The following is a 13,663-nucleotide window of genomic DNA, read 5'->3' as shown; positions in this document are numbered from 1 at the left end:
CGCCCCTTTCAGTCAGCTCCGTCGATGCTCTGCGCAAGACTGCACTCGTTTCCTCTCCTCACCACACCGCGCATGTGCTTGCTCTTCACACTAACTTCTACGCAACTTCAGAGTCTTCCACCTGTTCACTTAATTTTCCTTCACCACACGCGCTGCACGTCCGAGGAAACCTCTGCTACTCACGTCTCTGTTATTCCTCTTGTACTTCCTCACTTCCTTCAAGATTTGCCTCAGATTTCACCGTACTCTCTCTACGCACGTACCTCCGAGAACACCTCTGTACCATGCGTATTTGTATCGTGAAACAGTGAGTCTTCTTTATAATGTATACCGTATATTTCTTCACTTCTCTGCTTCTTTTCCTTTTATTCCTGCTATGGCCACACACGGAGGGGATGAGATGCTTCGTCCTCCACACGAATACTCGTCGCCAATGTAAAGATCCGCTTAAAATGAAAAAGGTCCGCTCTCAATAAGTTGAAGTAGAATTTAATGCAGATCATTAGCAAAACATCCATCACCCAGCAGTTACAGAGCAACGGTTATTGGGAGTGCGGGTTAGAACGCTCGCCACGTTCCACGGGCGTTCCAATGGTGGGGGTGTGTGGAAGGAACCAAACAAGAACTAAATATAACAGAGTCATTGCCTTTGAACAATAGTTGTGTGAGCTACAGCGCTCAACACCCTACATAGGGCTGAGCAGCACTGTAAAATAAATGACATAGACATGAGCATGGGTCTATATAGAGATGAGGGGCACCATGGGAGGTTGATAGTGAGGGAATCTGTGCAGAGGGAGGTCTTTGGTGAAGGGTTGTCATGAAGGCTGAAGGCCTCTGCATCCCCTGCAGTGCGGGTGGGACAACACGTCAAAGGAATAACCCTGGGCGTAGTTCGCGTAGTAGTGCTACGCGTAGCTATGCGAAGTGCAGTTCGCACTATGCAAGATACGCATAGCACTATGCGAACTGCGTAGTGCGCTGTTCGCGATGATTGCACAGTGCTGGATGCTTGTCCGCAGTGTGCAATCATTGAAAACGGCATCTTGCACAGTGCGAGCTGTCGTTTTCTGCCGCTCAAGTAGATTTTTACTCGAGCGGCAGCTTTCTCAACGCGGACTGGTAGTTTCTCATCGCGAGCGGTCGTGAGCATACGCGACCACTCGCAATGAGAAACCTGACCTCGCCGCGTTGAGAATCTCGCCGGGAGGTTCATTTTCCATGCTCGCGATCGCCAACTTGATGTTGCTGATCGCGAACACGGAAAAAGTCTCACCTGGATGTCATTTTGCTCGCTCACGGTCACCAACTTGACATTGAGGACCGCGAGTGAGCAAAAAAAGCCAACTACGCTACTCGATTTTGCACTGTGCTACGTGCAAATCGTGTAGCGCGAAGTAGCACAAACAACGCAAACTTCACGAGCGTGACGTAGTTGTCCGTCCAGGGTTACAAAGGAACCCCAAATTGTAAACAAAATATCATATGAAATACCACAAAAAGACCTGCACAGTGGCTCAAAGCTGTGCACATGCCAAAATGGTGAGGTGCACGATTGTCTCAACTTAATATAAGCTTATTTTGACGTGTACTTATGCTGGTTGTCTATTTACATACTTATACACTATTGTACGACCTCCACTGATGTGTCCGAAAATGTACCCTTTGTCCCAAATTTCTATCCTAAATTTTGACCTTCTGACCTGAATTTTTACACTCACTGTCCTGAATTTGCACCTATACCAGTTGGTCACCCTATTTGCAAGGGAATAAATGTTCGTGTTATGTCACACAACTGACTGTGTAAATTGCTTACGGTCTAACATGAACCACGCACGTTTAATTTGAACTTAAATACGTGTGAAGACTAGATGCAAGTTTTCTTGGTTGAAATGTAAGGGACATGCGGCTGTCAGGATGTCTGGCTGAGATCGTCATTGCATTAAGAACCTTCCTCTCTTCGACTCAAAGGAACGGTGTGAATAAAGCTTTGTGGAAATCTAGGTCTGTGTAGGAAGTGATAAATAAACGGAGCAGAGAAGGCTCCAGGGTCCAGATATGTGCTGAAACGCAGGCTGTACTGGTGTTACATCATGACTCCTCTCGAGGTGTCTGCCACGTAAGAATGGGGCGTTCCAGCGCGCACGAGAAAACACTCGTGATTTAAGTAATGCTATTTTATTTTTACCAGAAGTATGAATAAAACATTTTTGACTTGTTTTACACATACTAAAAAACTAAACAAATGACACAATATCAATATTTTGCTACATTAATGCGTCCTTTATTTAGTTCTTGCCAGATTCGGAAGACCTTTGCTCTTCTCTCCGTATTAGACTGGTTGATTTCACTCGTCAGATTCCAGGGCTCGGAGCATCAGCGACTGCACTGCTTCGAAAGCACAGTTTCATTAGGAAATCTCCGGCAGCTGTGGTGCAGGCGGACACTGGCCGACTCGGAGGTTAGCTTGAACCGCCTGTGTCCTTAAAAAGGAGAGACCTGTCATTGCCATGGTAACTGAGGATAACCGAGAAGCACAAGCTCAAGGGCAGCACCAAGGCAGATTTTCCCATGCTGGAGTGTACTGGAGCAAGAAATTATGGGGCATATCAACAAGGGCTTTATCTCTGCTTTTTTGGCTTTAAAAGCCAAAAAAGGAGAGATAAAACTAGCGCCCTATCAACAACAGGGTGCTAACATGCAAATTTGCATGTTAGCACCCTTTTACTCTACGCTTCCCCTTGCATCTCTAATGGGGCGTTCCAGAGTAAAATAATAGGAGAAATTATCAAGAATGTCGCTAACCCTGTTAGAGACAAAAAAAGCAGCGCTAACCGCGGTTAACGCTGCTTTTTTACGTCTGGTATTTTTCAGATTTAGCCATGATATCCTATGGAAGAAGGATATCATGGCTAAGTTCGCCTGTCCCTATCAACAAGGTAACGTGAGATTATCGCTGGGTTTCCAGCGATAATCTCACGTTAGCCTGCTAGCGTGAGGATTTTTATCGCTATTGAGATAAGCGTTGCTAATAGCACGCTATCTCAGCGATAAAAATTCACGCTAGCCGGCGATAATTATCCTAGCGCTAAGTGCGCTTAGAGATAATTATCGCTGGTTGTTGTTGATATGCCCCCAAGGTCTGGAAGAATTGAGACTCTCGGGCTGTGCAGGGGATGGCCAGGAGGCACAGGTATAATCCTGCGCCACCTCCTGGTGCAGAGCAGAGTTACACGAATGTGATTCCCCGTTATATATCCTGCCTGTACAGCAACCCATCATATTCAGCAATGAGACAAAAAGCAAGGAGATGAAACTGCGTTCTAATTCAAAACCACCAAACAAGGCACATCTCCTCTGAAGCAGGGGTGGCTCCTCCATGTGGGCGGAGGAGCGTCGCCCCACTTGCTTTCTCGCACTGCGAGAAGCATTAACATAAAATGGTGTACCATTTGATGTTACTGCTTCTCGCACTGCGAGAAAGCAGAAGGGTTTGGTTGGGGGCAGGCGGGTGGACATTCTAGCAACATGGCAGGGAAGGAGTGTCTAGCCCAATGTTGTGGCCCCCGCCAGTCATGCACACTCTGCCATTTTCTCCATGTAGGCTGCATGCGGCCTGCATGGAGAAAACGGCCTCCCCATAGACACCTGTGTGGTCGCTTCCCAGCCAATCACAACGCTGCCATTGCCCAGTCGCATCCTAATGAAGCAGTCTGTACCGCTGATCAGAGGTCGGTCGGTCCCAGGACCGAGTCGGTGTTGGGAGGAAGCATTTCCGCCCGACATTGAAATCGGCCCCATAGTGTCCAATGAGGCATCGTAAATTTTGCGTTAATGAAAATATACCAGGCTCTGTAAACAACACATATTTTGAATGGCGTACTATTATAGGGAGGGCATTCAAAGGAAACAATTCCCAAAGGTTCAAACATATGTGCATAACGTATGCTATTGCATCATAAGCATGTCTGCTAATTCACATACCGCTCCTTCCATATTCTCAGAAAATTGTGCATGACGTAAGATGATCAAGGAAAATGATGCGAGTCATAGAACCTAAAACCACTGTCGGAAGTCCAAACTAGGCAACTTGAGGATGGATGTAAAGGCCAGGATGAATTCCTGATTTACATCAGATTGGACTGTGAATTCTTTACTACTAAGGGACACACAAGGATATCGTGTGGTTTACCTTTGCTGCAAAGGCTTCCTCACACCCACGACCTGGCCTTGCCCATTCCCCCTTTACCCCTTCGAGCACCCACATCATTGGGCCTGTTTACATTTTGCAGGCCTATATAAATCTCTCCTGCAGGTCATAATATGTGCATGCTTGCCGTAAAGTGTGCAGGATAAGTAACCCCAGGTCCATCCCATTGTGATGCATGCACATTTTTTGACTTTGTTACGTTTTTTACAACACATTCCAATTTACAGTCCAAAAAATTCTTTCAACTTAGCCCATGATTTCTGAATCTGTGTCGATGTGCTGTGAGGCGGCGTGGCATAGAGGCCGAACCCCACTAATGCCCCGGTTACTTGCCGGTAATCTTCACTACTCTGAGTGCAAGAGTTCTTCGCCACAGTCATTACAAGTGAGTTTGTCTCCTGTTGACAAAACCTCCAAAGACAAAATAGCACACATCCCCAATTGTGCATCAGTTTGCACAGCTCTCTCGCGAGCATCAATTAGGGACGGCCACGGGCAGCAGCTTCTTCCATTTCCCTTCCAGTGTGTACTCTCAGGGGTCACGAGAAGTCCTGTAGTATTGACTCCTCAAACGACTCCTGTAGTTTCGACTCTTAGGTTGGAAATGCATTATGTATGTCTCAAAAGCTCAGTTAGTTATTGCAGTGGGAAATAGCCATGTGTATTTATAGTGCTGTGAGCTCCCAGCGTGCCATGGAATGCCCTACGAAAATGCAATTCAATATTTTAAAATTATACTACACACATTAACAGGTAGGCTGATGCCAAATCTGCAAAGAGATTTAGGGCCTGGTTCAGGCTTTGGGGGATGGTACTCCATCTGCAGCTGCCACTCTGACGGACTACCATCTGTCAAATGTAGAGATGTACACCAGCCCAGCAGTTCTCTCTACCTTGAAAAGAACCACTGTCACAGCGCTTCCTTTCAATATACAAAGAGTTTCATGGATGGCTGACGTCATTCAAACTTTTACAAAGCTATTATCTTTCAGAAACATACTCCTAAAGCACAGGGTACCTCCTCCCCAAACACGCCATAGCACACCAGGGGAGAGAAGTGCCACAGTGTGGGGGGGGGGGGCTTATTTCTTTTTCTCTGTTTCCCACTGCCAGCTTTTAACTGGCGGTGAGGGACAGGAAAAAGGACATTTCAGTGTCCATCCAAAGTAAGGCTTGTGCTGTGATGCTGTTCCTCCGACGGCCCCTACATAGGCGGGCACCTCAGGAAGATTTCTACTTCCATTGTCGGGACCAATGGAGGGTCCGTTGACAGAAAGCATAGTGTCCGCCCAGCCCTACACGAGGCAGGCCGACCAAGAGATTGGCTGAGAGGGTACTCCATCACAGTTACACTAGAGCACCCTGTCCGCCAAACTCAAAACCATGCCCTCAGCATTTAAGGTAAGCAAGTACTTTCAAAATATATACTTTGTAGTAATGCACAATCCGACAGTGCTTGGTATCCATGAGATGTATGCACGCCATACCTCAGCTGGTAACACCCTTACATTACCTTTCAAAATTAATACACTTTTGTGACCATGAAGCCTCACATGATTCCATCAATTAAAGACGTATACCGGCTCTGAAGCCCCCTCTAGATTTCCACATTTACATTTCTTTCAGATAGCAGGGAAAAGGCTTGTTTCTCCCTTTACTGTTCTTTGGCTTCACAGTCCAGGAACCCCCCCACCCCCATTCCCTCACAGTCAGAGGCACCTGAAGGTCTGCATGAACTATTCAGCAAAATGTAGGGAAACTGTGTTTGTAAACTTTGTTCCCAATGGATCCCGCCCACTTTGACCACTGCTCGTAAGAGGCTATAAGAGAGAGAAAGCAGGCAACCCTGTGATGCTGTGGTGGTTAAAGGGTGTGTGATGTCACTTGTGGTAACCTGGAATGTGGTGAATTGATGTCCCTGAGTTTGTTGCACACTTTTAAACAGGGGTGGGGTTACTGTAAGCCAATGCTACCCTTTCCCTTATTAAATGTTCACACAGGACAGATCAAGATTGCATAAATAGATCCGTGGCATAATTAGTTTTTGTTTTGGTAAAATATTTCTAACCGTGGCATAATTAGGCTGTTTTTAGGTCGAAGCCTACCAGACAGTCAAGCTGTCTGGTCACAAGAGACTTCTTGGGACATGCTGAAAGCTGACCTGTGAACGCAGTCTGCCCTTTGCTTACTATTGGCTTTTTGTTTTGTCATACCCTCTGTATTGTTCTCTATTAGCTGCTGTTTTTTGTTTACCCTAGCCAACTAGTGTTTGCCCCTCCCATGGAGCATTGCTTGTTTACCAGCTCTCGGGATAGCTGCATCTGTGCCCCCACCAGTGTCTACTTTTCGGGAAGTATTTTGGACTTGTTTGTGAAGTACTCCATGAAAGTTCATGTGCATTCCAGCTGTCCCCCTCGTGAACTTCCCCACCTCTGCCACGATTGTGCTGCTCCCTCTCTACTCATGTGCTTCTCCTCCCCGCCTTGGATTTTCCCCTGGGCCCTACTGCCCCTAGCCACAGTGGCATAACACAGGCCCCCGAAGTACCTGTGGTGCGGGGCCTCCAAGCTCAAGGGGGCCCCCTCAGCACAATACTCTTGCTGTAGGGATCCTGATTGAGTCTGGAGGGGGGCCCTCCACGTACCTTGCAAGGGGGCCCCCTCAAGTTTTGTTATGCCAGTGCCCACCCACCCCAAACTCCATGCTGTATGCTCTATCGTTCTTTTGCTTCCCGCCCTAGAGCCCTCCTTCCTGTTGGTTCCCCTGCCCCTCATAGATCTAGGAAGGAGTGCATGTTGCACTTGTACTACAGTACAGGAGTGCACTACAAACAGGCTTGGTGTGTGGTAATGGAAATGGAAGACTACATGTCCCAGACTGCAACAGAAGGAATGGCCCAATCACATCTGAAATTAGAGAGCTTGTCATTCCAGGGTTATATCTTGGAAGCAGTGTGAATTGCATATTTCACTGAAACCACGCAGAAGCCCCACATGGTCTTCCGGTCACCACCAAAAGCACAGATATGCACTTGATGGAGCCAGTCCTGCATCTGTAACAATCGGAAACACAGTTACCATAAATTCGTGGAGGTGCAAAATAGCCTACCCCAGAATTTAAAAGCTTGACTTATGTCACAATTAAAAGCACGCACCTTATATTTTAAAGCAGCAAATCCTGCGATTTCTGCAAAGTATACAAAATGAATTCCTATCTATATGTTGTTAATGTTTCTGCTACTCTCAAATGAGTTTTGTTTTTATTTTGCTGGACTCCAAAAGAGTGGTGCCCATCCTCGAAGTGCAGCCTCATATTTAAGCACTGCATCATATTCCCCAAGAAGCAGATGGGCTCCCATCTCCACGTGATGATAACAAGCATTTGCAATGCAATTGGTCTCGCAATTGCGAGATTTTGAGCTATTGGCATTGTAAATGACAATGCCTTTTATTTATGTGTTTAAAAAACCTGCAATATTAAAAGGCATTGTCATTACCAATACGATAGGTCAAAGTTTCTAAAATGTGAGAACTATTGCATTGCAAATGCTTGTTGTTTACAGGCGCCCCATGCTGCGCTTTCACATTAATAGAGGCCATGCCCCTTTCTTTAGAGGAACCGTGTGTAAAGAAAGCTCAGCAGCCACTATTAAAGTGAAAGTGCGGTATGGGGCGCTTTTACCAAAAAAAGCATTTGTTTGTCAAGTTGGCAAACAGATGCTTTTTTTTTGGCACAAGTGCCCCGTGAAAGCGCATGGCACGCTGAATGCGATAAATGTTGCAGGAAAGTATGTAGTTGGAGAAACTCATTAAACAAAATAGGGGCATATTTACAAGGCGGCGATAGAAAATTATCCCCGCCTTTGCGGACGTTTTCGGCCGAAAAGCGGCGATAATTTTATCGCCTAATTAGCAAGGTCACGCTAACGCATGAAACCTTGCATTAGTGCCTGAAATCTGAACGCCCAGCTTTGCATCTCTAATGAGATGCAAAGTGGACGTTCCTACCCTGACATGACTGGAGAAATGTCGCTAAGCGACATTTCTCCTATCATCAAGCCCCACGCTATGAAGCATAGCGGCAGGAAAGGTAGCGATAACCCCTGTTATCGCTACTTTCCTTACGCCTGCTTCAGGACTGACTTAGCCATGATATCCTATGGAAGGTGGATATCATGGCTAAGTTTATGAGGCCCTATCAACAAGCTAACGCCACACTACGTGAGATTATCGCTGGGTTTCCAGCGATAATCTCACGTTAGGCAGTTAGCGCTAGGATTTTTATCGCTTTTGAGATAAGCGTTGCTAATAGCACGCTATCTCAGCGATAAAAATCCACGCTAGCCGGCGATAATTATTCTAGCGCTAAGTGCGCTTAGCGATAATTATCGCCGGTTGTTGCTGATATGCCCCATAGTGCTTACAGACTAAAAGACGTACCGTGTAAAAAAGCGTAGTAAAAGGAACAGTCCTCATGGGAGGTTACAAATGAAGACAAGGAGGTACTAAGGAGGGACTAACAAGCCTATTAAGGAATCAGAGGCCAGCATTTATGCAGGACAATGACACAAGGTAATGACAAATATGGGCGGAGAATGGGTGGGGCTTCAAGTCCATACTCCAATACGGCATGCCTCGCAGAGCAGCGCATGCGCTGCCCAGGCTCGATCTAAAAAAAATGGGTACTTCTCCCTGTGATTTATAGGCAAGTAAACACACGTTTTCCCATTCCATCACGCTGCGGCCTGGCGAGGCGATGGGAAGGGGTATTTGCAGAGGAATCTGAGAAAGGAGACATATGGGAAACACGTAAAAACTCCAGGGACAACACTTTCCACTAAAGAGGACTGATAGACTGGTAATTCTAGAAATAAAAGATGCAACCATTTTGTACTGCGAGTTTCTATTGTAAACATGGGCCAAAACTACCACAAGAGAACATGACTACCAGGACTTGTAAGAGACAGGCGGACTCAATGAGTTAAGTTAAGCGCCTGCCATTGAAATATGCAGCCACTCCTACTGCCATCCTCCCAAAGTCGTTAAATTAGGTAAAATTAAAATGGCCGGTAGGAATATGTTATATCTAATGCCAAGAATTGAGAGAAGTGCAATATGATGCACTATTGCCAAAACATTTGGGGGCATATTAGCAAGGGCGTGCGATAAATATCACAAATCGCGCTTAGCGCATATTTTTTTATCTTCGTCTATCGCTGGATCCTATCGTGGAGATAGCGCGTTATTACCAACGTATATCTCCAATGCGATAAAAGATACAGCGATAGTGGTGAAATCCACCAAAAACACAAGTAAAACAGCGATAAAACTTTTATCGCTAACGTAAAGCTTGCTAATAGGCAGGGGAGGTTTCAGCCTTTGAATCCACCCCCCTTTGAGGATAATGGCTAAGGGGCATATTATCAAGAAACGGCTTTAAAATAAAGCGGCGATAATGGGCTTGATAATATGCCCTGGAGAATTCCCATAGAAGCCCATGTTCTTGTGTCAACATGGGCTTCCATTGGAATTCTCTGCGGCATATTATCAAGCCCATTATCGTCGCTTTAGTGGTAGTTTTCTGCTGCTAAAGCGGCGATAATTTTAACGCGGTGCTTGATAATATGCCCCTAAGTCAGGATTTTAGCAGGTGTAAAAATTCCTGCGATAACCCCGGTTACTTTTGTCATCGCTAACCGGGGCCGGAGCCTCATTGCTAATAGGCGTTGGGTCTGTTAGTGGCTGTTTCCGTGGTCTTTTGGTCGGGATTGCCTACTTTGCATGTCATTAGCGATGAATATCGCTGACATGCAAAGCGGCCCCCAAAACGGTCCCTTTGCCCAGAAAGCTGTCGCTAACAGCTGTTAGGCGATTAAAATATCTCCGCTTTAGCAGCAAAAAGTGCCGCTAAAGCGGCGAGGACACCCGTGCTAATATGCCCCATGATTATTAAAACAAGCATTGGCTTTGCCAATAGGTCTTGCCTACAAGAGCTATTGGCTTTGCCAATGTCTTTTAGCTATGTTGTACAGCAGCACATCTGAAAGTTAGAAACAAAAGCAGCGTCATTGCATTTTTTTGCTAACTTTCATCCATGCTGCACAGCAGCCATATTACAGTACAACGTGGCAAAAAGCCACTCAGAGAGCCAATAGCTCTTGTAGGCGACACCTATTGGCTTTGCTAATGCTTGTCTGTGGGACAGTAAAGATAGTGACAAGACCTATAATCTTTATAAAAAGAATAAGGTACCATCATCTCTTGTGTCGTGACAATTTATTTTTAGTATTTCTTTATTGATGTTTGTTTTTATGTTTTATTCAGACATATCAGCAGCCACAATTGTGGTACAGAGCCATCCAATAGGGTGGACACCAACATTAAAAAATCATAATAGCCATTTACAGCAAAATAATAAGCAAAGGGTGGGTCCTTTGGTATGATCTGCAGTTCAGTTCTCGGTGTCACCTGGAGGAGGGCGCGCACACATTCTGATATTTATAATAATTTGCAGAATAATCATTGCCACTACCACTTTGGATAACACCGATAGTTGTAATGTTTGGATCTGCCAGTGGGGTCTGTGTCAACCAACATTACATGCACCACCCATGATGGTGCGATGGATGAGTCTACTATGTCTTCATCCATTTCTTGCCACCCATTGGTTGACAATGAAGGTAAGATTTATGTGGTATCTAGTGAAATCTTAGAGGCTTATTTACAAGCCCATTGCGCCGCTGGTCAGTCGCTTTTATTGAGGCATTGGCAGCGCATTGTGTTACCTCATATTTACAAGGCCATGTAAAGTCACCCTGCATGACTTTTCATGGCCTAGTACAGATGTTTCCATTTCACGCATAACTTCCCACACAATATCCATGGAACTTGACGCATTCCCAGATTTACAACATTTTGTAAATCTGGGAATGTGCCAGAATCCTATTCCTTTCCCGGAGGAGGCGTTAGTTGGCGCAACGAGGAAAAATACTTTTATTTCTACTATTTTTTCCTCTTTCTATGCGTGCTGCATTCTGCAGCATGCATAGAAAGTGGAAAATGCCTTTAATTATTATTTTTGTGCAGGAAGCCTTCCTGCACAAAAACAATCATCCCCTCAGTGCAGGCACCCTTGCAAAATGATGCAAGGGGGTTTGCGCTGGAGCACAGCTGTGGTTTGTGTGCCCACTCAGGGGAGAAGGCCAGGAATGCGCCATATCTTGCAGATACGGCGCATTCCTGCCTTTTTATTTTGACGCACAACAGCGCAGCAGGAAGGCTTGCAGCACTGCCCTGCCTCAAAATATTGTAAATGAGGTCCCAAGTGCGCGTATCAGTCATCAGTGTAGGTTTGAGTGGTTTTGAGATGATGCTGTGTCTTGCAAGCTTCACACTGCACATTAGCAGCATCTAAAAAGGGTAACATGTGCCTACTCAACAGCTGCACTAGAATCATTCAGTAGACACTGTACATATTTAATACTGTAATGCTAGATGTTTGCATCACCACAGATATGTTTAGAGATTACTTGCATAATTAATTCTAAGCAGTACAGGTGAATGCACGTTTGTACATTAGGCACAGACCAGCTCTATGACTCTTCACATGCAAGCAGGCTCAGATGTCAGCAGGAAGGCAATTATACAGTATGGAGGCCTACAAGGGACACGCATGACTGGGCTCTGAGACACAGCATGATAAGGAGGATGTTCTTTAGAAAAACGTGAAAATTAGACACTTGTACTGCAAGATGTACGTAGGAAGACATTCTTATTTAACAAGGAAATAAACTAATGGTATATGTTCAGGTAAGGCCTTCCGTTTATGCAATGCAAACCGCTGTGGAGAGACAGCATTTATCAGTGAGACTTGACTGACCTCATAATTATGTCCATCTGGCGGCATGTCTGCAGAAGCTTGTATCTAGAGCCCAAAGAACCCTTGAACAACTTTACAATGTAAATGTGAGCTTGTTGCTTTCATGTTTAGTTTGGGCATGATTAGCCAAAGTGTTTGAGTACCCATGTACAATTTTTTTATGCAAGTGCAGACATTTACAAGGGCAAAAGCAAGTAGGTTCCTGTGTCATAGTATTAGTGATAGTGGGTTTTTGTCTTTGTCAATGTCAGTTGTCATACAGGAGTTCTGACAGAGGGTGGTTCTACATACGACGAATTGTGAACACCCACAAATTTACTCAGATAGTTTCCCACCCTGAAAACAGTTGTACATTTACTCTTGTCAAGGACATGAGTAAATACATGTATTTCCAGGCTGTCAATGTTTCTTCATAGTCAGCAATAATTATTTCGATGTAGAAACCAAAAAGATAGCGTGAAGGCACTCTAGCTTCACATTTCAGTACATTACTGTTAGCATAAATTGTTAGCATAAATTGAAATGAATGTGCCAGTGGCGGCTCCTCCGCTAAGGCGGAGGTGCATCCACCCCACTGCTCTCCGAGCAGTAGAAAGGAAAACTAAAATAATAACCAGCATTTTCATAATTTTAGTTTTCTGTTTCCTGGTGTGGCCATGTGGGGCGGGGCTGGAGTGCCAGAGCAGGGGCCAGGAGGAGGAGTGGTTGCCCCACTCTAAAGTGCGCATAACTGTTTGGCCGGCCCTCTTGGGCTGCCCAAACATTCATGCGTACTTTGCATATTCTGCACCTAAGCTGCATTGCAACCTGGTGCAGAACATGCCCAGGCCCCCATTCGATGGAACGGCGCTCAGACCAATCACAACACTGCACTGCAGCGTTGTGATCGGCTAGGGGAGTCAGGAGCCTGGGTGCTTCCTGGTTCCTGCTTTCGAGGAGCAAGAGGCGGTGGCGAGTGGACTGAGAGGCGACGGCCGGCTGAGCGACCGGCCTGAAGGTAAGTGTTGGACTTGGCCCTTTTTGGCTAAAGTTTTCTAAACCTTTTGCCTTCCCCCTAGACCTTTTTTCTGACATGGTGTTGCCAACTTAGATGCTTTGGGCACTTTACCACTGCTGATCAGTGTCAAAGTGCAAGTGCTCCCTGTGTAAAGTGTAATGGTAATTGGTTGTCCATGATTGGTATGTTTGGCTTACTAGTAAAGTGCACTATGTGTGCCAGGGCTGGTAAAGCAAATGCTACTAGTGGGCCTGCAGCACTAATTGTGCCACCCACACAAGTAGCCCTAAAGAGAGAACTCAGGCCTGCCACTGCAGTGCCTGCGCGCAGTTTGTTAAACTGCTATGTTGTCCTGACAAGTGCACCCACGTGCCTGGCCTTACCCTTCCCTTTTTATGCACATCAGACACCCCTATGGTAGGTCCAAGGTACCCCTCTGGGCAGGGTGCAGTGTATGTGAAAGGTAGGACATGTACTAAGGTGTGCACCATGTCCCCCTGACAGTAAAAAACTGCTAAATTCGTTTTTCACTGTTGCAAGGCCAGCTTGCCCATAGGACAGAATGGGGAAGGCTGTGT

This window comes from Triturus cristatus, chromosome 2_1 (assembly GCF_964204655.1).
Source record: "Triturus cristatus chromosome 2_1, aTriCri1.1, whole genome shotgun sequence".
In the NCBI taxonomy this organism is placed as follows: domain Eukaryota; kingdom Metazoa; phylum Chordata; class Amphibia; order Caudata; family Salamandridae; genus Triturus; species Triturus cristatus.
This window is presented reverse-complemented; position numbering follows the sequence as displayed.